Raw genomic sequence first — 23,060 nt, 5'->3', positions numbered from 1 at the left:
CGTGGGCGGGGGTTCATTGCAAGGGACCAATTCTGCACGCCTGGGTGTGGGAGATGGAAACACTACCGAGGCAGTGACCGGGTCTAAGGGGGACAGATTCAGGAAGAAAGAGACGAGATTGAGTAGAAAGACATGAACAGAACAAAAAGAAGCAGAGACACTAAGGGACTGAAAGTGACAGACATATTGACAGACACACGTGGGCACTTGCACATGGTTGCTTGCACAGGCAAGCACGCACACATACCCATGAGTCAGGGCATCGCTGAGAGTCCCACCTGGGAGCTGGGGATGGCTGTGACCCTGCCCAGACCCAGTTGCCCCTAGCCTTGAGTTTCCAGTCATCCCCCAAGGCCGTCCTGAACACTGACGGTCGTGGGCCAGGCTTGTGTGTGGTGATCAAAGTAACCAGAGGCTGCCTCTCATTCTCTATGTGGTCCTCCTTGTAAACTCCTGGTATTTATAGGCAATTATTGATCATGCCACCAACACAGAGGGAGATAAACAGCAAATAAATCTATAAACAATAAGGCTGGTGGCTCAAACAATTTGTTCCAGTGACATTTATTTTGGAAGGAAATAAGCCCATTATTTCCATTCTGTCTTGTTTTAATTTTATTTATTGGTTTTAATGGCTTTCTCCAGCTCTGGCCAATGGTAGAATTATTGGGCCATGCAGGGCCGCACAGCAGGAGATGCAAGAAGATAGGAGGAGGCGCCGGATTCTGAGGGCTTTAACTCCATGTTCCTGGGACGTTTCCCAGAATAAGACAACAAACACATGTGCCAAGTGCTGCTCTGAGACTCTTCCTTATTTTAACTAATTTAATCCTGTAGCAGCTCAATGAGGAATTTGGGGAAACCGAGGCATAGAGCGGTCAGGTCTGATAGCTGTTAAGAGTCAGGGAAAGACAAGATCTTAGAGACAAGCCCAGGCAGAGACGAACCAGGAGCCCACAGTCTTAACCACTTTGCTCTACTCCTCTAGCCCAGGGCTTGGCAGTTTTCTGTAAAGGACCAGAAAGGAACTATTTTGGGCTTTGTAGCCTGCATGTTCTCGGTCACAACTGCTCAACTCCGCCATTGTAGCGGGAAAGCAGCTGTATGTAAATGACTGACTGTGGCTGTGTTCTAATAAAACTTTATTGATAAAAACAGATGGCGGGCTGGATTTGGCCATGGACCATGGTTGGCCCATCCCAGCTCTAGGTGTAGCCCCTCTGAGCCCAGGGTGGACATGAGCCCTGGTGCTGCTTTTGCTGAGCTCCAGCCTGCCTGGCTTTGGCTCATCAGTGGTGGTGGAGAAGGAAGGCTTCTGTGGGATAAGAGAGAGTGTCTAAGCTTCCGTCCCTCCTCCCTCCTTGCCAGCCAGAGTCCCCCTCAGGGGGCCGATCCACCAGCCCCTGCTTGCTCTGCAGGGCTCAGCTGCCTGTCCTCTGTCCTCACGTGGGTTTTCAGAGGGACTTTCTTGCCAGTACACCTGACTGGATTATCACCTGAAGGTGCCTCATTCAGTGCCCGGCACCTGGGAGGCCCAGTAAATGGCAACTCTAGCCATATTTGCACTTCAGGTCTGCAGAGACCTCATCTGGCCTGGGAATTGCGAGTCTGTATGACATAGTGGCTAAGAGTGGGGATGTTGGCACTAATTTGGAAAAATATCTGCACCCCTTCATTCTTTGCAGCATTGTTCACAATACCCAAGGTTTGCAAACAAACTAAGTGTCCATCAATGGGTGAATGGATAAAGAAGATGTAGTATATATATATATACAGACACAATGGGGTACTATTCAGCCATAAAAAAGAAGAAATATTGCCATTTGCAACAACATCGATGGACCTTGAAGGTATTATGCTAAGTGAAATAAGTCAGATAGAGAAAGACAAACGCCCTATGATTTCGCTCTTATGTGGAAGATAAAAAACCAAACCAAACCAAACCAACAAAACAAAACAAAAACAAAGTCATAGAAGCAGACAACAGATTGGTGGTTACCAGAGGGGAAGAAGGGTCGGGGGAGAGTGAACAGAGTAAAGGGAGTCAATGACATGGTGACAGATGGAAACCACAATTTGGGTGGTGAGCACACTATGATATATACAGATGTTGAATTATAATGTTGTACACCTGAAACCTGTATGATCTTATAAATCAATGTTGCCTCAATAAAAGTAAATAAATAAACAAATTAATAAATGAAACAAACTACAACATTATGTTAGCAATTCAGGAAAAAAAAAGAATGGGGGCTTTGGAGCCTGGTCTGAGTTGTGCCATTGGACTGTGGATACAATCCTCTCTCAGCTGCAGTTTCCTTGTCTGTACACGGTCATCACAATCCCTATTTTAGTGAAGATTAAATATAAGAATGCACCCAAAGCATACAGTATGGAGGGAGTGCTCCGTGACAGTTGTTAATCAAGCAAGCCCTTTGCCCTCTCTCTTGGGGATGCCAGCTGTGTCCTCCACCCTCCTTCCCAGAGAGGCACAAATCTCTCCAGGATGAGAAAAAAGTGTGTTTAAATGAGGAATGGGTTCTTCCAGGCCCTGACAGAGCAGCCAGAGAGAGGAAGAAGTCGTCTGACTAAATACGCAGCCCCTGTCGCTCCCCTCCAGCACCTGAGGGGATGGGGTGATCCCACACTGCTGGGCATCTTTGGGTACACTAGCCTGAGAGGCCAATTTGTGCTACCAGAATTTCTCTTTGCTGAAAGCCTGGCTGTGTGTCACCAGAGAGGACTGACTGGATCAGGGTGGGGCTGCCTGGAGCACCTGGGTTCATCCCTGAGCCATGGCGGGCCTGCTCTTGGCCTGTCTGAATCACTTCAGCAGGTCAAGCATGAGGAAATTCGCCTGAGACCCAGTGGGTAATTCTATTCCTTTCCATCCCAGGCAGCTGAGTCTTGGCCTCTTTGATTAACCAAGATGGTGGCCTCCACAGAGAAGTCAATGGGATCTTGGGAAGGTATTGGGAGGTAAGTCTAACTGAGGGAGGTGTGGGATCCAGAGATGTCTGAAGGAGAAAGAATAATAATCATAAAAATGATTCTAATAAGTATTAGTATTATTAGTCTGCCAGTTTTGAGCCCTGTGTCCTTTCATTTAGTCTTCCCAACAATCTTGTGAGGCAGATTGATTTACTAACTACATTTTGCCCAAGAGGAAACTGGGGCTTAGAGAGATTAAGAGACTTGCCCAAGATCACACAAGTAGAATGACATGGAATATTGCCATCTCTTACTTTAGTAACTGTAATTAAATGAAATAGGGATGGTTAGAGTGAGAGTCTGGTGGACATCTGTTACTCTGGTCATCCAAAGTCATCCACCATCCATTCCTCCCTCTTCTGGTGACCACCCAGATTTTCCCCTGGGAACTCCTATCCCCTACCCCACCATGCAGTTGGGTAGGGCTGACCTCTTTCTCTGCCTCAAGTGTGGCCATGTGGACCAGGCCTAGTTGATGCGTGTGCTCCAACTCTTGATCACGCAGATGGGATCAGAGATGGGCAGATGACCCAAGCTGAGGAGATCAGAGCTTTGCAGGGCTTTTTAGGGACTTGTCAGGAAAGAGGAACTGCTTTTCTGCTGGGGTTTGCTGAGACAAGACGACTTAGAGCTGGAGAGGTTGTTGGGTATCTTTGCCACCATGTGAGGAGACGCTGCCTGAGAATAAGGCAATGTGCAGGAAGGGATCCCAGAGATAGTGACAGAGTTCTGGGATGGCATTTGAGCCCCTAGATCCAGCCTTGCTTGAAGTCAGAACTATCTCCAGAGTTTTCCATTATGTGAGCCAATACAGGTCCTTTATGTGTTGGGCTGCTTTGATTTGTTTTTTTGTCACCCACACCCAGAAGAGTACTACCTGGCACACAAGGATTTCCCCATTTTAAACCACAGTTAGAAACCACATGTGAGAAAGACTCAAATTAACTTCCCGGCTTACGCCTTAACCCCTGAGGTTTGGACATCTCAGCCCCTGCGGAGGCCTAAAAATTCAGGCCAACTCTTGACTTTTTCTCTGTGTCTTTAGCAATGGTCTCCTGATGGCTTCCCTACCAGAAGCCATATTACTCCTGACATTTTTCACTGGAATATTCCTCTAACACAGAAATGATTGTGTCTGCAGGGAGAGCCAAGTCTTTGGCGTTGTGCCTGGGTCCCAGGCTCCCTCTCGCCCTCTTGGTTGACTCCCAGCTCCCACCTCCATGACTCTGATAATTTTCTCCACTAGGCAGCCCTCACCTCTCTCCTGTTGAATCCTGTATTTTGTGGAATGCGGCCTCTTGTGTGAGGTCTCGCTGCTGTGGCCTGTGTGGTCTCGGTGTGTGTGTGTAGGGAGAGAAGGGGCGGGGGGCAGTGGAGTGCCTGGACCCCAGAGCTGGACCGGCTGGGTGCAAAGCCTCTCTCTACCATTTTTAGCCCTGCTGCTTTGGGCAGATTACCTCACCTCCTCAGGCCTCAGCTCTTCTTCTGTAAAATGGGAACAATAAGACCTACTATGCAAAGTTATTGTATTTAAGCAAGATAGTCCACGTAGAGTACTTGACACCATTCTAGACACAGTCAACCCTCCATACAAACACCTGTTATGATGTTCTTCGTGTTGATCATATAGAACTGACACACATCTCTCGCAGTGCCCGTCACTCCCTTCCTGCTCAGTTATCCATCCACTGTTTGATCTGTAGCCTGTGAGCTCCTGAGAGAGCGTCCAGCCATCTCTAAATGCCTAGCACCACGGATAACGCCTGGCACACAGCAGTGTTCAGCTTTGACAACAGCACCAGCCTGTATTCTGCACCTAATGGGTGCCAGGTATCCTGGTAGGTGCTTTACATTGTCTTCTGCAAAATCCACAAAAGTTAACCGCCTCAGGAAGTTATTAATATCCCCATTTTAAGATAAGGGAGGCTCAGGCGGGTGAGGCAACTTGCCCAAGGTAACACAGCTGGAAAACAGGCAGAGCTGGGATCCACACTCCAAAGGCAGGACCTTCCCCATGACTTCTCCATCCTTGGCTCCCCAGGCCACACCCTCGGGGAGCACACCTGGGCGTTCCCACCCCCCTCCAGGCTGGGCGGGGGCTCCAGGACCCCCTCACCCTTCCAGGCTGGCTACTCCCCACAGGAAGCACCAAGCTTGCCAATATTGGATGGGCTGCTCTCATTCAAGGAAAGGCAGCTGCCACGGGGGTTTCTGTCTCATGGTCACTGTTTGCACACCTCTCTCTGAGCTCAACTCCATGTTTACACACAGGCCCATTGGAACTCCCTTCCAATAGGAAGTTGGGAGCCTACAGAGCTTAGGGGCACTCCCTGGGGTGGGGGATGCTGGAAGCCGTGGTTTGCCAACATGTCCTTGGGCTTGGCAGCTGCTCCTCCTTGGGTGAGACCAGCCCGTCTAATATGGGCTGGCCTGGCCTGGCCTGGCTTCGCATGGGTAGTGGCCAGCAAGTATGGGGGCTGGCAGATGTTCTAGAGCAAACAGAGAGATGGACAGACTGGAGCAAACACTGGGCAAAGCCAAACTCCTCCCCACACTTGGGCGTGACTACCTCGCTGACCTCATCTCCCACCACCAGCTCCTGCCTTCTCAGTGCAGAATGGCCGCCTCCTCCTCCTTCTGCCCCTTCCCTTAGATTCTGCAATGGGCCAAATGCTTACCTCCCCTGCCTTCCTACCTCTGCTAGCATTCCTTGGCAAATTTAGTCTAAGAGAAGTCTGTTCTGACTCCTGGACCATCTCCTTTATGGCACATGTCAAAACTGTTTCAAAATGACCATCTGTGCAAATTGTTTTTTACTTTCTCCTTAAAACCATATCTGTTTTATTATGCTGTCCTGTTAGTCATTGTATCCTGTTTATCTGACATGCAGGAAGTGCTCAATTAATCCTCATTGAATAAATCTTCTGGAAGGACACGCTGTACCAGCTCTCTTCCAGCCATGGACTCAGAATCAGGTGCATTGTGGGGGCGGTGCAGCACAGCTGAGGGAGCACATCTTTTGCAGCCACACTGCCTGGCAAGTTTAATCTCGCAGGGCCTCAGTTCCCCATCTGCAAGATGGGAGTAATAATGGTGCCTTCCTCATAGAGGCGATATAAAGATTAAATGTGTTATTATATAGAGAGTACTTAGTACAGAGCCTGGCACATAATGTGTGCTATTTTATGTGTTTTAGTGATTATTATCCTAGGCGCATAGACAGAACTAATGGGGGATAGCCAGACTATTACTCCCATTTTACAGATGGGAAAATTGAGACAGTGAAAGGAAGGGACTAGCCTGACTCTACACAGCTAGAAAATCTTGCAAGACCGTGAACCTTTTTTGTAATTTTCAGGTCATTAGTTTCTGAGAAAAATGAGGATTGGGGCCAAACAACAACATTCCTTCCTACTTCATGCCTTCTTCAAGTATTTGTGTGGTTTATGGTTGATGCTCAAATTTTTTTGAATGGATAGATATCAAAGAGCCCCTGTGGTTAAGGGAAAACGGCTGCAATGTGGGTTATCAAATTCCTGGCTTGCACGCCCCACCCCATTCTTGTGTCCGTGGCAGATATAACTAATCGATCATGGCGTACCTTTGCACTGAGCCTGAACCCAGCCTCAGAATCCTCATCATGGTCCACTATTAATTGATCAGACTTGGCCCCTCAGATGAAATCTGTCTGCCTTCCTGAGTCTGATTTCAGAAATCTCTTTGATTATTTGATTGATTTCCTCTCCTTTCATCCTTCTCTCTCAGGCTCTTTCACTCCTTATTTTCCACCCACCCCACCTCCATTTTCCTTTCTCTCAATAATGTGGACCCAGAGGTATAGCCTTTTCCGTTCTGGTGGAAACGTACCTGAGGGCTCAAGGCTCTTACTTTCCTGCTTCAGTGGAGAAGGCGAGATGGTCCAGCTGGTGCCTTGGGCCCCCAACCCGGCCAACCACGACCCTGGACCAGCTGCTAAGAGAGTCCAGCCTCCTGGTTCTCGGAGGGGTTGGGGCCTCCCAGGCGGGCTGTGTAGGTGCAGCAGGCACGGAGGGAGGGACAGGGTGACTCATGGGCACCTTGGGTGGATCAGCTCCTCCTGGGCCTGCTCGGACTCTGCCCCTCTTTGTCAAGGGCTGCCATAAACTCTCCCTGACCTTTTAAACAATCTCACCAGGAAGGAGGAAGTTAATTTAAAGTCTCACTGGGAGGAAATGAGTCTAAAGTCTTGCCTGGCTGCGGAGCTACCCGGAGAGCTGGCTCGGGCCTGGCTGTGAGTGTCTGTTCCCCAAAGAGTTCTCCTGGCCTTGGCAGGGGGGTTCAGGGTGGGAATTCAAGCAGCTTCATCAGGAACGAAATACCACAATTGCTGCCTGGAAAAACAAACCGAAACACAACACAACGCCATCCCCCAAAACAAACCCACCCTCTGCTGACAACCTCCCCAGGCCCTGGGGGTGAAGTGGGGCCAGTAGAGTGAGTTAGTGAACGTGCTGGTCACCTACTCGGAGGATCTGGTCCAGGGGGGAGGCTCCTGGAAGGACTGGGGAGGAGGTGAGCCTGGGGAAGTGACACAGACAGACTGGGTGGCGGTGGGGGCAACAGAGAAGAAGGGGTTCAAAGGCGACTGCAAGATAGCAAGTCTGAACGACAGAAAAGGGGTCCCCTTGATCAGGAGCAAGGAAAATGAGGAGAGGAAATGGTGTGGGGAGAAGATTCTGGATTTGGTTTGGGGCACATGGAGCCAGAGGTTAAAGCTGGAGAGAGGGAGGGGGGCAGAGAAGGGCCAGTATGTGGCAGAATTGCAGTGAAAGAGCAAATGGAGGGTTCATTGCCTCTTTCTCTCCCTGGGCCTCAAGGGGCATTTAGAGGGCCTCAGCAGCCCCGCTCCTGATCCAGCACCCCCAGGCTTTGTCACAACTCGTGGTTCTCAGTCCCGAGGCCTTCTCCTTGTGGGACGAGTTCTTTCCCAGGAGGCACCACGTTCCACATGGGCTCCTCCTTCCTCACTTGTTTGCTGGTGGGGGATGCTTCTGTACTTGGAGATTTTCTACCCTTATTGCTTCCGGAAATGATGTGTGCCCCGTAGAAATGAATATCCAGGGACATGAGGTCAAATAGCTGGCCAGAAAATAAAGATGAGTGCCCAGGACCTGGTGAGGGAAGAGCAAGGGCAGTCCCTGCTGGGTGAGGCGGCCCCTAGCCTGTGTTCTGGCTGCCCAGCTGGTCCCCTGGGAGATGACGTGGGCTCCTTGGGGGCGCATGCCCGGGGCAGGCTGGGCTGTCCTGTGTCCTGACTGGCTTTAGGCCTGCCCTTGCGTCTGCCCCTGCCTCCTCTGCTCTCCTCTCCTCTCCTCTTCTTGCTTGGCTAGTTCTTTCCACAGCTGGAGCCTTCTTGTCATTCAGACCTGGTCTCCCATGTCACCTCCTCAGGGAGGCCCTCTGCACCCACTTCCCAAAGTAAACAAGCAGGCCATTGAGTTAAAGTCATGGAAAGTTCTGGAAAGCAACCTGTGCAGCGAGGAGCAGGAGAACCTTCTTCAGCAGGTGGTCGGGAAGGCGTCTCTGAAGAGGGAAGTTTGAGGTGTTGTACCCATTTCCTACTTGTGCTATACCTACCACAAACTTAGTGGATTTAAACAACACAACTTCATTACTTTAGAGCTCTGTAGGTCAGAAGTCTGACATGGGTCTCCCTGGGTGAAAATCCAGGTGTCGGCAGGACTTCGTTCCTTCCGGAGGCTCCAGGGGAGAATTCGTTTCCTTGACTTTTCCAACTTCTAGAGGCCGCCTGTATTCCTTGGCTCATGGGCCCTTTCTCCATCTGCAAAGCCAGCCGTGTTGCATCTCTATGACCTTCCTCTATCATCACATCTCTTCTAACTCTTCTGCTTCCCCCTTCCGCTCTAAGGACACTGGGAATACATTGGGCCCACCTGGGGGCTCCAGGATACTCTCCCTCTCTTAAGTCAGCTGATTGGCAACCTTAATTCCGTCTGCAACTTTAATTCTCTTTTGTCATGTAACCGATGTTACATATTCACAGGCTCTAGGTTTTAGGACCATGAGGGCCTTTATTCTGCTAATCACAGGGGCAATCCTGCTTTATTTTCTTTGTAGCACTAACAACAGCCTGAAGTGATATTTCCTGAATATTTGCTCACTTGTCACCTGTCTCACTCTACTGGAAAGTGAGTCTCCTGAGGGCAGGGGCCTTGCTGGTCTGCTCACCAGGACAGTGCCCGGTACTCAACAAAGGTTTTCTGAATGAATGAATGAATGAATGAGTGCTAGCTCATTTTTGCATTAGTCGATACACACAGCACTGGTCTGGGAGCCAGGAACTGTGACCCTCACTCTACCCTGAGTAACCGTGTGCCCTGGGCCTTCCCTCCCCTCCTCTGGGTCTCAGGCATTCTTGCAACAGCTCTGGGAGGAAGGGAAGACCCAGGGCAGTCTCCCTGAGGGCTTCATGACTTGGAGAAGTTAATCACCTTCACGGACTCGTCTCTTCCTCTTCTTTCCAATGGGAAAGCCCTCACGGAAGCATCAACCTGAGCCGCCCCTAGGGGATGTTCTCCCCACGGTTGACTCAGAGAGGAACCAGCTGGGTCTCCATGCTGGTGCCAGATCCTGTGCTCTCCAGGGGCTCCCCCCGGCCAGGCCCCTACACAGGGAGAGAACATGGGCCCTGGGTCAGACGGACGTTTCCTGACTCTGCTATCAACCTGCTGGATTCCTTGGGCAAGTGCCCTTCCCTTTTCAAGCCTTGGTTTCCTCTTCTATGAAGTGGGATAACTCCTGCGTCATGGGGAGGTCAAGAGAATAAAGCAGGAGCATGTGTTTGAAGGGCCTGGCCTGTAGTAGAAGGGCCTGGCTCAGTAAACTCTCACTGTGGGTATAATCGCTCTTTATTGGGGTAATATCATCTGTGAACTTGACTTTCCTGGAGAAAGGGCCCGGGATGCCTCCTCTTCTCTCTCGGATGACAACATTGAAAGAGTCGGGGTCAGTGTTAAGTCTGGATGCTAGGTTGGCAAGAGGTCTTGAAAGTGCAATTGTTGGTGTTTGACAGTTGCTTCATTTCCTTGGGGATTGTTGGTGCCAAAGGGTGACCAATCGGCCAGGAGGAGGTGAGAATGGTGGCCATCCCTTCTGTTGCTGACAGACTTGGGCCACTGGCTCTGCCACCAGCCAGTTGTGTGCACTCAGGGAAGGAATTGTAACTCAATAGCTTGTTTCTCTTATTTCATCGTAAAAATAATACAGTCCCATCAGGAAAATTTTGGAAAACACCGAACAGTGTAAATGAAAAAAAATCAGGTCACTATCCCCTCCCCGGGGAATGATGCTACCCTTTTGGTGCATTTCCTCCCCCTGGTTGGGTGATGAAACTTTTCCAGTGTGTCCAGGTTCGTGCCCTTCTCTTTCCACTTACCATGATGGATAAGGCATTTTCCACCCCGCTGAAGACTTGTCGATGTGACTTCTGTAGCACTGCACGCGATCGCATGTCACGGAGCCCCATCTGCATTTCCTCTGCTCAGTGGCTGGGTGTTTTGATCATTTCTGTGTGTGTGTGTGTGTGTGTGTGTGTGGTTACAAACACACTGTAATGAATTTTTGCAGGCACTTCTTGTGGTCTTTGTGCACCTTTATTTCCTCCTTTTTTTTAATGAGACCAATAATTCCAGCCTTCCTACCCCACAGGATTTTATGAGGCACAAAGAAGAAAACGGATTATCAAGGTGCTTTCAAAACCATGGGAGAAAGAGCTGCCCAAATGGAAGGCCAGATTTCAAGCACTGGCTCTCCAAGGGGGTGTGTGTGTGTATGTGTGTGTGTGTATTCTTAAACAGTTAGGAGATTAGAGGAGTGTGGGACTAGGAACAGTAGCAACAGCATCAACATTTATGCAGCATTTACTGTCTGCCTGGCACTCCGTTGAACAAAGTACATGCATAGGGGCCAGCCATGGTGGCCTAGTGGTTAAGTTCGGTGTACTCTGCTTTGGTGGCCTGGGTTGGGTTTCTGGGCGTGGACCTACACCACTGTCTGTTGGTGGCCATGCTGTGAACTGGTGGCTCACATGCAAAATGGAGGAAGATTGGCAACAGATATTAGCTCAGGGCAAATCTCCCTTAGCAAAAAAAGAGGAAGATTGGTAATGGATGTTAGCTCGGGGCGCATCTTCCTCAGCAAACAAAAACAAAAACAAAACCCCCCAAAATAAGGTACATGCACAATCTGAATTCATCCTAATAACAGCCCTCCATGGGAAGTAGTATTATTACCTACAACTTACAAATGAGGAAACTGAGGCACAGAGAGGTTAAGTAATTTGCCATGGTAACACAGCTAGCAAGCAGGAAGGTGAAGAGGAACACATACACACACACACACACTCTCTCTCTCACACACACACACACACCCCTCTGAAAGCTGAAGAGTCAGCAATGAGGTCTCCAAAATACTGCAGCAGCACCTTCCCTGGGGCTTCTGAACACCCAGCGGCCCCAGCATTTCCTGAAATGAGGTGCTTTTTAAAAATTGAGCACAGTCTGGTGTTCCTGGAGGGCAGACAAACTAATCTGAAGACTATCTCCCCAGAGCTGGGGGAGTTTCTGAGTTATAATGCTTCATGCAGAGGGAAAAGCCCAGAGGAGCAGAACCCACCCCTGGCATGTCTGAGACAATATGGCAGAGTAGTGTCAACACGTGCATGCACACATGTATGCATCCAGGTGTGGGTGCCTGTAAGCAGGTGAGTGTGTGTTTCTTGGGTACCCATGGTGGGTGTGCATGTATGTGCACATGGGTACACAGACGTGTGTGTTTGTATAGGCTATATTTAACCTTTTGGGTTCCCAAAGGCAAAAGATTTGACTTACTAATGAAATAAATGTCCATCACAATGGTTTTCCTAGTTCTTATCTTTGAGACAAAACTGGACCAGGACCTGGGTTGAGATTTCTTTGTACTCCTTCCAGCATCACATCAGCAGTATTTTTCACAGCGACCTCAGGCCTTGATGACAAAAGGAAGCCAGGTGTGCTCTGAAGCCAAGGGAGAAAGGCACAAGGCATTACTATGCCAAGGGGCACCATCAATAAACTACCAGCAATTTATAGTCTTCCTCACCCTCGTTAATTGACCAAATCCAACGTGGCCATGTGTGCCTTGTGCCTTGACCTGCTTTGTAAAAAAATCGGTGCCTCGGCATGAGAGGCACAGCTAATGACAGAATACTGAGAGAGTGAGAATTTCTTTCTCAAGCATTAATAATTCATTCCTCCATCCATTTCTTCTAGTGCTACTGCTGTTCCTTCGAACAACAGCAACAACAAAGAGTGGGAATGGAAATCTTCCCATTGATGCCACTGGAGCGGCAGCTGGGCAGAAGCTCTGGTGCTTGGAGCCTGTTTGCCAGTAGCCCGGCCAAACTGTGCACAGTGTGAGCTCCCACTCTGGGTGTGGGGAGCGACAGGGAGGCTGAATCAAGTCAGAAGTCTAACGTGGATCCCACTGAGCTAAAATCAAAGTGGTGCAGGGTTATGTCCTTTCTGGAGGATTCAGGGGAAAATTGTTTCCTTCCCTTTTCCAGTTTGTAGGCATCACCTACATTTCTTGCCTTGTGGCCACTTTTTCCCTCTTGAAAGCCAGCAATGTTGTATCTCCATGACCCTCCTTCTATCATCACATCTCTTTCTCTGACTTTCTTCTGCTTCCCTCTTCCACTTTTAAGGACCCTTGTGATTACATTGGACCCACCTGGATAATCCAGGCTAATTTCCCTATTTTTTTTTAAAGATTAGCATCTGAGCTAACATCTGTTGCCAATATTTTTTTTTTCTTATTCTCCCCAAAGACCCCCAGTATATAGTTGTATATTCTAGTTGTAGGTGCTTCTGGTTGTGCTATACAGGACGCCGCCTCAGCATGGCTAGGTCTGTGCCCAGGATCAGAACTGGAAAAACCCTGGGATGCTGAAGTGGAGCGCACGAACTTAATCACTCGGCCACGGGGATGGCCTCCGATAGTTTCTCTATTTTAAGGTCAGCTGATTACCACCTTAATTCTATCTTCAGGCTTAATTCCCCTTTGTCATGTAACCTAACAAATTTATAATAATTGAAATGGGAAAAATCACTTCAAATGTCTTAAGAATAATAAAAGTAATACTTGTTCATGGCAAAATATTTAGACCAGTGCAGAGCTGTATAAAATAACCATTCAAATGCCTGCTTTTACCCACTCTCCAAGATGGAACCATAGTTCACAATTTCTAGGTCTCCTTCTAGAATTTTCCACGCACAGACGAGCACATATGTGTGTGTCTCTCTTGTTCCCGGTCTCTCTCTCTTCCTTTTCTGTTTCTCTCTCTTTCACCTGCTATCCAAGCAGCCATCCATCAATCCAGCCATCCATTCAGCTGTCATGAATTTTACTCCATACTGCGGGTATAAGAAATGTCATACTTTATTTTTCTAAATCAAGTTAAATCTCCCTCAAACCCCCACTTGCCAGAGTGCAAGAACTTCAGTATCAACCATAATTCAACTTCAGTATCAAGCATAATTCTGGAGCTCCCCTCATCCTTCTTGGTTGCAAAAAAATGGGGGCAGGGAGGGGCTTTGTGATGTTTCAGAAACAGAATCTGGCATCTCCTTTTCTTTCCACAGGCACAGATTTCTAAACAGTACTCTGTGAAGGGTTCCAATTAAAACAATGTAGAGAAACAGACACACATGTGGATGAAAGACCGCGAGGAATGTAGCAGAGCACCAACGGGGTTGTCTCGTGGAAGTGGGATTGTGGCGAGTATAACTTTCTTCTTGACCCAGCTCTTCTTTTTCTCCTACATTTTCGACAGTTAACAGTTATCACTTTATAATCATCACAGTAAAGTCCAGTATCAATACTCCAGTCACCTCTGCACTGGCCTTTCCCTTCAGCTGCACCTTTGCCCCGGGACTCCCCAGGACCACGGAGTCCTCCTTGGGCAAGGTCCTCCCTGGGTGCAGGCACAGGTTTAACAATGCAGGTAAACCGTTGGAATGGGAACTGGAGGCCGCCCTTCCTCCCAGTGTCACACCTGCTTTTCTAGGCTTTGGGGAAGGTTTGGGTGGGGTAGGGGAGTCTACTGATCTGGAGAGGAAAAAGCTGGGCTTTATGGCCGCCTGGTAGCTTTTTTTATTGGTGTTCACAGCTATTGTCCTTTCGCTCCAGCAGGGAAGACTCACCCCTCCCAGCTTCCAGGCAGCCATGATCGATTGAATCTCCCCTCCTGCAATGGGGTTTGCCTTTTCCAGCCACTGAGGGGGAGGCAGAGATCCAGGGAGCTGTGGCAAAAGGTGGTTGACCCAAAACTTCCCTCCTAGTTGCTGGGCTCTGAGTGAGTGGGCCAGTCAGGATGTGGGCTGCTGGATTTTTTCCCCAAGGGCAGCCTGAGTGTGGGGCAGCCCGGGGAAGGCAGACACTGAGCACAGGTGGGGCCTGAGGGGCCCCTGGGAGTTTCATGAGTCTGGTTGTCTCCAGGCAAGTTCAGAGTGGGGAAGGGAAGGCATGTCCTGGGCAAAGATCAACTCTTTGGCATTCACTCATTCAGCCATTCATCGACAAATATTTAATGAATGCCTTCTCTAGGCCAGACACCAGGCTGGGACCTGTGGGTACAATGGAAAGCAAAAGTAGATTTACTTCCTGACACAGACTGGTGGACACCCTCAGAGGGACTCGGCCATTTGTTTCTTCCTGTCTGTTTTGTTCTTTGCTGTAATTCCCATCTCTAGAATATAGTAGCAACTCTAGACAAATTTGTGAAAAGAATGAAAAATTTGTTTTCTGTTAGTTAGAAGAAACAATCTAACTACAAAGAAATCTGAAAGTCAAATGAAAAAGAATTTTGTTCCTGATTCTTATAGATGTTTCATCATCATCATTGTCATCATCATCATCATCATCATAATGGATATGGATGAGGCTTTATCTTCTCCATACTTTTGTCATGCTCACATTTTGTCTTCATTAAGATGGCTGGGAAAAAATCCAGCTTCACCCATTACTTTAGTGTGCATGTGGTCCATTTACCTGGGTTCAAATCCTGGCTCCAGCACTGACCAGCAGTGTGAGCTTGTTTGGGCAAATCAGTTCCTCTTTCTAAGCCCAGTATCCTCTGTAAAATGAGGTTGATAAGACAGAGGTCCTCACTGGGTTGTCATGACGATTAAATGAGATGATGCGGGTAAAGCTCATAGCACGGAGCCTGGCTCAGAGCAGGATGCTTCCTCCCTGTCAACTGATGTCTTTCTTTGTGAACCTCTTGACTCCATTGCCCTTCTTTGCAGGAGGTCCTGATGGATGCTGAGGACTCTGCCTCAGAGGCTGTGGCCCCATCTCCCAGGTTGCAGAGGAGGGCACTGGTACCGGGACTGAGACAGGGAGCAGCAGAGGGACCTCCTAACTGACACTTTTTTCCAAACACCTTTTTCCTTATGAGCTGGAAAGAGGCCCAGCATTGGGCCAGCCTGTGCCCAGGTTGGGGCGAGGGTGATGTGGGAAGTTGGTGTCTTGCCTCAGCCTGTAGAAGCACATCCTCCCCAACCAAGCTGAGAGCCAGCGACCTGGGTCAGAAATCACTCCCTCCCACGGTTTCAGTTAGAGAGAGAAATCGCTCCCCAGGACTTCGTACACACTTTGGTGCTCGCTCTGAACTCACTCACAGTTGTCTATGTCCGTCTCCGCCAGTGGTGTGCTGATAATGTTCACAACAAGCTCTCCAGAAAAAAATGTCTGCACATCTGTACATACATAAGTTTATTATATTTTACTGATGTAAAGAATGTGCATCAAACACACATTTGTTATTTAAATAATAAGAAAAAATACCATACTCTTTATTGTAAATTGCATATAGTCATTGACTCTCACAAAATGCTTTCACTCCTTTTTGACAACTTCTTGTATTAGCCAACCTATGATTGCAATTCAATCATGATCTGACAAAATTAGACTATGATTACTTTCCAATTCAGCAAAGAAGTCTTTCAGGTCATTGAATGAGCAAGTGCGGTTCCATCACGAATGTTGTTGATATTTTCATTGATGTTAATAAGTAAGAGGAAAGCAAAACAGTGAGGATGTATGTCAAATCTTCATTTGATTGTCATGACACAAGTGACTTCTTTGCTGAATTGGATAACAGTATCTGAATACTGGAAGAATATTTCCTCAATTTTTTCTTCAATTCAAATGTAATGACTATAGACACGGCACACTTTTATGTTTATTGCATTATTAACAAAGTCTCCACCACTTTCTTAAGTCTAGGGTCTAGACAATAAACAAAGCAATAAATCAAGCTCAGATTTGTAATGTTTGCCAATTTCTGTGGTGTAAATACACACATCATAGGCAATTTCAAGCTACCATTGTGAAATCACTAAATGTGGAGTTGGGAAGATATGCAGGTAGAACACCACTATATAAAATTTCCACCAAATATCTACAATATATACATATCACTTCAAGAGCATAGATAGTTGTAACATGTAGAAAAATAATTAGGACCTGATGAGTTTTGAATATTTATTACCTTTGTTTTTAATACAGTTTACTTTATTTGTAAGTTTAAATAATTTACCTTTTAATAATGGCTGTGTTTAACAACTGGATCACAAGATTACAGGAAACTTAGCAACTGGCTCTTGTGAGCCAGTGTGAGCTGGCTCCAGCTCTCCCTCATCTGATCACACCTGAAGCTAAGCAGGTCTTTATCCTTCTCTGGCCACAGTGCTTAGCACAGTGCCTGCCACACTGTCAGCCCTCTGTAGACATGTGCTAATGAACGGGTGACCTGCATTAACTGCCCTCGTAGTCTGTAAGCCCCTTGTAAGGACAATATTATAGTCATCTTTGAATCCTCAGTCCTGGCACAGGGCCTGGCATGTGGTAGGTGCTCAGCAAATTGATGAATGACCAAGTTTATACCCTAGGGAGTACCTGAAATGCTTTATCTGGGAGCAGAGATGACCCACCACTGCCACAGGTAGGGCATCACAGAGTGTGGGTGTTGATGAATCTCTGGTTACTATTTCCTAGGATCAGCTCATGTCACTGCCTGTGTTCGTTGTCTATTGCTGCATAACAATTACCACACACTTAGTGGCTTAAAACAGCACATAGTTCTCATAGTTTCTGTATGTTAGGAGTCCAGGCATATCTCAACTGGGTCTTCTGCTCACTGTCTCACAAGGCTGCAGTCAAGGTGCTACTTAGGTTGCATTCCCATCTGGAGGCTCGATTGGGAGGAATCTACTTCCAAGATAATTCTTGTTGTTGTGACTGAAGTTGTCACATGTTTCCTTGTGGTCGTGTGACTGAGAACCCCAGGTGTTTGCTGGCTGTGGGCTGGAGGCCACCCTCAGGCCCTAGAGACTGCCCACAGTTCCTCGCTACATGGGCCTCACCAGAGCTGTATACTTCATCAAGCCATCAAGGAGAAGCTCCCTCATCTCAGTGAGGATGCTGTCCCTGTTTTAAGGCCATTCACCCAGTTAAGTTAGACCCACTGAGGATAATCTATTTTTTTATTAAACCAAAATAAGTTTATTTAGGACCTTAAATCAGTAAAATCCCTTTAGCTTTGCCATGTTCTTTTCCCTAGAAGCAAGTCACAGCTTCCATCCACCCTCAGGGGAGAGGATTATGTAGGATGTGAACACCAGGAGGTCACCTTAGGGTCTGCCTGCCACACTGCTTCATCCCCCCATCTCCACCTCTGCCGTGAGATGTGGCTTTAGCCCTTGAGGAGACTCAGCCAGAGATTCCTGCATTCTCCCACCTTAGATCATTTTGCCTTTCCCTCAGCGAAGTGACTGATCTGCATAATTTTGGTATCTATCTAATGCTGATTTTGGACACATGGGAGGAGCCCAGTGGTTTCCAAGTGGTGCCAAGATATCTGGTAAACCCAAATCCTGTACTTCTGAGGTAGGTCCTCAGGAAGCCTCAGGGAAAAGAAGAGATCATCAAAAACAAACAGGAGCCAACCCTGATGGTCTAGTGGCTAAAGTTCGGTGCTCTCACTGCTTTGGTGACCCGGGTTCCTTTCCCAGTCACGGAACCACACCACCTGTCTGTCAGTTGCCATGCTGTGGTGGTGGCTCACATCGAAGAAGTAGAAGGACTTACAACTAGGGTATACAACCGTGCACTCGGGCTCTGGGGAGAAAACAAACAGAAAACAAACACCTCAGGCTGAGGAGTAAACATTACATCGGCAGGCAAACTCTTCTCCTTGATTTTACCTGGGGTTGTCATGGTGATGAGAGGAGACTGTGAAATGATGCAGTGGAAGAAGTGGGCTTGGTAACTTGGATAGCTGTCCTTTGAAATGCACTCCAATATCAGGAAGGCAAGTCATTACCTTACTTCCACTGGGCCCCTGGAGAGGCCTCATGGCATCAGTGAAATCATCCATCCCATGAGTTCCATTGGTTCGCATTTTTTACAGCAACACCTTCCAACCTTAAGGAAGCTCAGACCTTGAAAAACAGGGTCCTGATACCACTCACAACTACAAAACTGGGGAGTTTGCCACTTCATCCAGTGTTTCTACAGTAAATACTTATTGATCACCAATCCTTTGCCAGGCTTCGTGAGAGGCATGAGTAATAGAGTAGAAAACAAGCTTTCCCTCATGGAGTTCCCAGTCTGGTAGGAAGCTGACAAAAGAATTATACAACAAAATAAAGTGCTTTGAAGGAGACAAAGTGAAAAAGGAAAAAAATAATATAGGGAGTGCTGTTTTAGATGGCATAGTCTGGGAAGGTCCCCAAGAGAAATGACATTTAAGTTGAGACAAGAAAGATGAGAAGCCCCAAGCCACTCTTAATGGAGGGAAGAACATTCTAGAAGGATAGACTAGAGTATGCAAAGTCCCAGAGGGGGAAAAGCTCTTATTGTAGTTACAGCGTAGTGAGTGAGAGGGAGGGGGTGCCAGGTGACGGGAGCAGGGCCCAGACAATGAAGGCATATTTGGGAGACAGGATTGAGAGCATTGAGTGGGTTGCATTGGAGGATGAGGGAGAGGCAGCTCTTACGAACGACTCTTGGATGTTCAGATGAGAACCGGATGGAGCCAGGCGCTGAGATGGCTTCCCAACCTGCACATTCCCCAGACTTCCTTTGGTATAACCCAGTGGTGGACTGGTAGCTGGCCTCCCCTCTCCTTCCACAAAAAGCCCTGACTTTGCTGACTTCCATGCTGTAAATACTCTCACTGCGGCCAACTTTGAGCTATCAATCAGCTCACAAGAAAGCTGAATAGTTAAAAATCAGATCTTGGAGCCGCGAGGAGCCAGCTCCAGCGCCCCAAACCGCCACCGGGTCTCAGCACAGTCCTGTCTTCGGAGCGAGTCACCAGGTGGTAGCTTTGAGACCTGCCAGGGCTCCTTCCCTTCCCCATCACCTCTATACCTGTTTCTTTGTATTTTCCCACGGCCGCCTGAGTGGTAGCCACCAAGGAAAACACACCATCTCCTGGCAGACGGCTCTCAGGAACCTGTTCACAGGCTTAACGACAATCATCTAATTGTCTTAGAAGCTTCTTTCCAGAAAAAGCCGACAGATAAATTAGTGCAATTAATTGGTCTTTATAAAGCGTTTATGAAAACTCAGGATATAATAAAAAAACCTTAACCTAGAGAGTACATCTAGCTAAACCTGTTGTGAACCGAGAGGAGCAGGAAGGAATGGCAGCGGGGAGTAAGCAGAGGCTAGCCCTGGATTCCGCCCCGCCAACACCCGCTGTATGGATTCCTGGGACAAGGCTCCTTTAGAACCTCAGCCTCAGTGTGTTCCAAGTCAGACTCATCAGCATCCCTCATAAATCAGTTTCTCTTTAGATTTTCCATTTGTGTTGAGCACATCACCATCATCCCAGTGTCTCAAGCTCAAGACCTCGGGGGCAACTTGGACCCAGCAATCTCACTTGTCACCCGCATGGATTCCGTGTCTTGGTATTGCTCACATCTGTTTCTTCATATTTGTGCTCATGGCCACTCTCAGAACTTGGAGTCTCCAGCACCTGTCACCTGCTCTGTCTCCGCTTCTAATTCATTCTCTGAGACACAGCAGCCCAAACTTCCGACAGGACCTGCGGGAGACTGGGAGGCGCCCTCACCTCCCCAGCTTCATCTCAGGCCTCCAGCCCCTGGTGCTCTTGCTCCCGTCAGAGGAAGTATGCAGTTCCTCCAAGTTCCCTTGCCTTTGCGCCTTCTGTTTTCCTTGCATGGAACAGTCTTTCCTGTTGGATTAGTCAGGATCGGTTATGCTATGTGGTGACAATAAATTAACCCCCGAATTTCAGACACATGCATTCAAGTTTATGTCTCTCTTCTGTGAGGTGCAGTGTGGGTCGAGTGGTCCTTCTCCATCTGGAGAAGTGGCCTCCAGGGTCACTGGTGCAAAGGAAACTGACCCAGCCTGGACATGTCACAGGTCACTTTGTCTCACCCTCTGTTGACCAGAGTTGGTCATGTGGCTCCAGCCTAACTTCAAGGGAGGCTGGGTAATGTAGAGAGGCACATGTGATGCTTGCTAAGCACCACTGGTGCCATACCTTTCTCCTCTTCTGACTCGTTCTTTGAGTTGTCGTGAAAAGTCACTTCCTCTGGGAAGCCTTCTCTGATCCCTCAGCACTGGGTCAAAGTTTCCTCCTGTATGTGCCCCATGCACACCCTCAGCCTGGCATGTATCCCTCCTAATGGTCCGTTGGCTGCCCATTCCTTGCTTGGCTGTGGGGCGGGGCCCCAGTCGTCTGTTACTGGGTGCCACCCTCCCCCCAGGGCTCAGCGCAGTGCCTGCCATTCAGCAGGGCTCAGTAGATGACCCTGGAGTGGATGGCCAGTCACCCTGCATTCAGGGCTCTCTAGGGTCTGACTTCGTCCACAGCACTTCTCCCTGTCCCTTTGACGCAGCTGCTCTGGGGTTTGGGTCTTTCTCGAATAGCATGGTGGGTAAGCCCTTGGACTTTTTGTCAGGCAGCTCTGAGTCAGCCAGTTCCAGTACTCACTCGTTACAGGACCTTAGGCAAATTACTTCACTGCTCTGTGCCTCAGTTTCCTCATCTGTCAAATGGATTCTATTATACCTATTTAATTTTGGGGATGCAAAGAAGAAATGCTTTAAAAATGCATCATCGTTATTATAGATTATGGCAAATATCATACTTCACTGATTCTCAAATGCACTTTTTTTTCACCTTTTAACATATCTGCGATCAGATGCATCTTACAATTGCTGTTGAGGAACACTGTGTCATTGTTCAGTTCGTGGCTTTTGTTTTTTCTTGGTGGTACATGAAATATTGGTGTGTCTTAGATTCCATGACACGTGAGAATTAATAATTGATCATGATTAACTATTATTTTTGCCTCTTAAAATGACCTCTTCCTTTGAGAAATTTTTGTCTGCAGACATTTCTCTCATCCTTCCAAGCCTTTTGATTGGAAAGAGTGTGAAAATTCATGATGAGCTTACCTTCCCCATCAGTACCCTATAGTGGAACAGGTGTTGGAGATCTTGCCTGTGTCTCCTCGTTCTGGACACCTCCCTGCTTATCTCACACTCAGACACTCTCTCCTTCTTTTGAATTTCTCCCAGGGGAGCACTAACCAGAGTTTACCTTGGACCTTATTAAAAATTAATTTACTAAAATTAGTCACATCTAATTTTTAAACACTGATGATGTGCTATGCTATGCTCCTTACAATGTACTATCTTACTGAATCCCCACAACCTATGAGAAAGGCATTATTTCTAAGATGAAGAAATTGAGGCACAGAGAGGTTCGGTAACATACCAAAAGACACACAGCCAGTGAATGGAGGAGCTGGCATTTAACTGGGCTCTGTCTGATGAGAGCTTGCACTGAACAGCCCCTCAGATGTGCCTAGTTCACCTTTGAGTAGTCCATGGTCCACAGCACACAGCACAGGGATCACCACACAGCAGGTACATAAATCATCCTATTTTCTAGAGGATGGTAAATCCTCGGTTCTCATTCTCATATCAAAAACCATATTAGACTCCTCTGACCTTCGACCCAAAGAGAAAGGCTCTATTTTTTAATTCATAACCGTCGCCCTTCCCAAAGCGGTCCTTATCACTTGTTCTCACTGTTTCCTTTGGAACAACCCCCACCCACATCTCGTGCGCAGTCCCGTTCTCTCTCAGCAGCTCCCATTCTGAGCAGCCGGTTCCAGCTGTTTCGGAAGCGTCTCCATGACAGCAGCTGGTACTCGTGGGTGGCCGCCCGGCAGCACAATAAGGGAAGAGAACAGTCAGAGTTCCAAAAATGCTCCAACGTACCGTTCACTCCCCCGCTCCAACATATGCCAGTCTCCGCCTCCTACAGCCAGACCCAGGCAGCCCCCAGGGTCGCGGAGAAGGTGGATTTTTCTATCTGTGACCTCTAGACGTGCACCTGTGAGCCTTTGCCCGTGAGCAGCGAGAGGGTGCGTACGGAGCTGGGAGGTGATGCCAGATTCCTCCCTTCGGGGACAAGAGGACAATATGGTGGTGGTTGTGCACTTACTAAAAAATGGCCTCCCGTGGCAAGTCTAATGGGGACCCCTGCACACCTTAAATGAAGCCACTCCCCTTCAGGAGACTTTGGTAAGCACAGACGAGGTCTTGAGGAAGAAGGAAAATAGAATAATCATTCAAAACTACCTTTGCCTTTAATGGTGAGAGCAAGGTGGTGAAGGAACTGAAGTCTGCAGTCTCTGGACTGGAGGTCACGCTGGGCCTGGAGCCCTGGATGCTCCATCTCCCAGATAAGCTGTGACTTGAGCCAATGCCTCCACTGGCCGAGGCCCCAGGCCCAGGCAGAGGCAGCATTGTACCCACCTTCTCCTGCTCTTTCTTCCTTTTCCTCATTTGCTTTTTGGTCTTCCCTACCCATTTCTTCAGGAATTTTCTGTAGGGGAGAGGTAGCCGTGGCCGGTCCTGTCCGTTTGGAGCAGATTGTGGGTTTAGCTTTGCTAGCGGTCTCCTGCTGCAGACTG

The 23,060-nt window shown here is 48.1% G+C and overlaps 1 protein-coding gene across 1 annotated transcript in view; it reads right to left on the bottom strand.

Moving 5' to 3' along the window:
* FAM3D (FAM3 metabolism regulating signaling molecule D) overlaps nt 1-7,121 on the bottom strand; it is a 39,004-nt gene extending 31,883 nt beyond the window's left edge. The window contains exon 1 of the mRNA XM_046655070.1: nt 6,859-7,121. The gene's annotated coding sequence lies outside the window, so the exon portion shown is untranslated. The remainder of the gene's footprint in view (nt 1-6,858) is intronic.
* Between the last annotated feature and the right edge of the window lie 15,939 nt (nt 7,122-23,060).

The sequence above is a fragment of the Equus quagga genome, chromosome 1 (genome assembly GCF_021613505.1).
Source record: "Equus quagga isolate Etosha38 chromosome 1, UCLA_HA_Equagga_1.0, whole genome shotgun sequence".
Lineage (NCBI taxonomy): Eukaryota > Metazoa > Chordata > Mammalia > Perissodactyla > Equidae > Equus > Equus quagga.
This window is presented reverse-complemented; position numbering and strand designations above follow the sequence as displayed.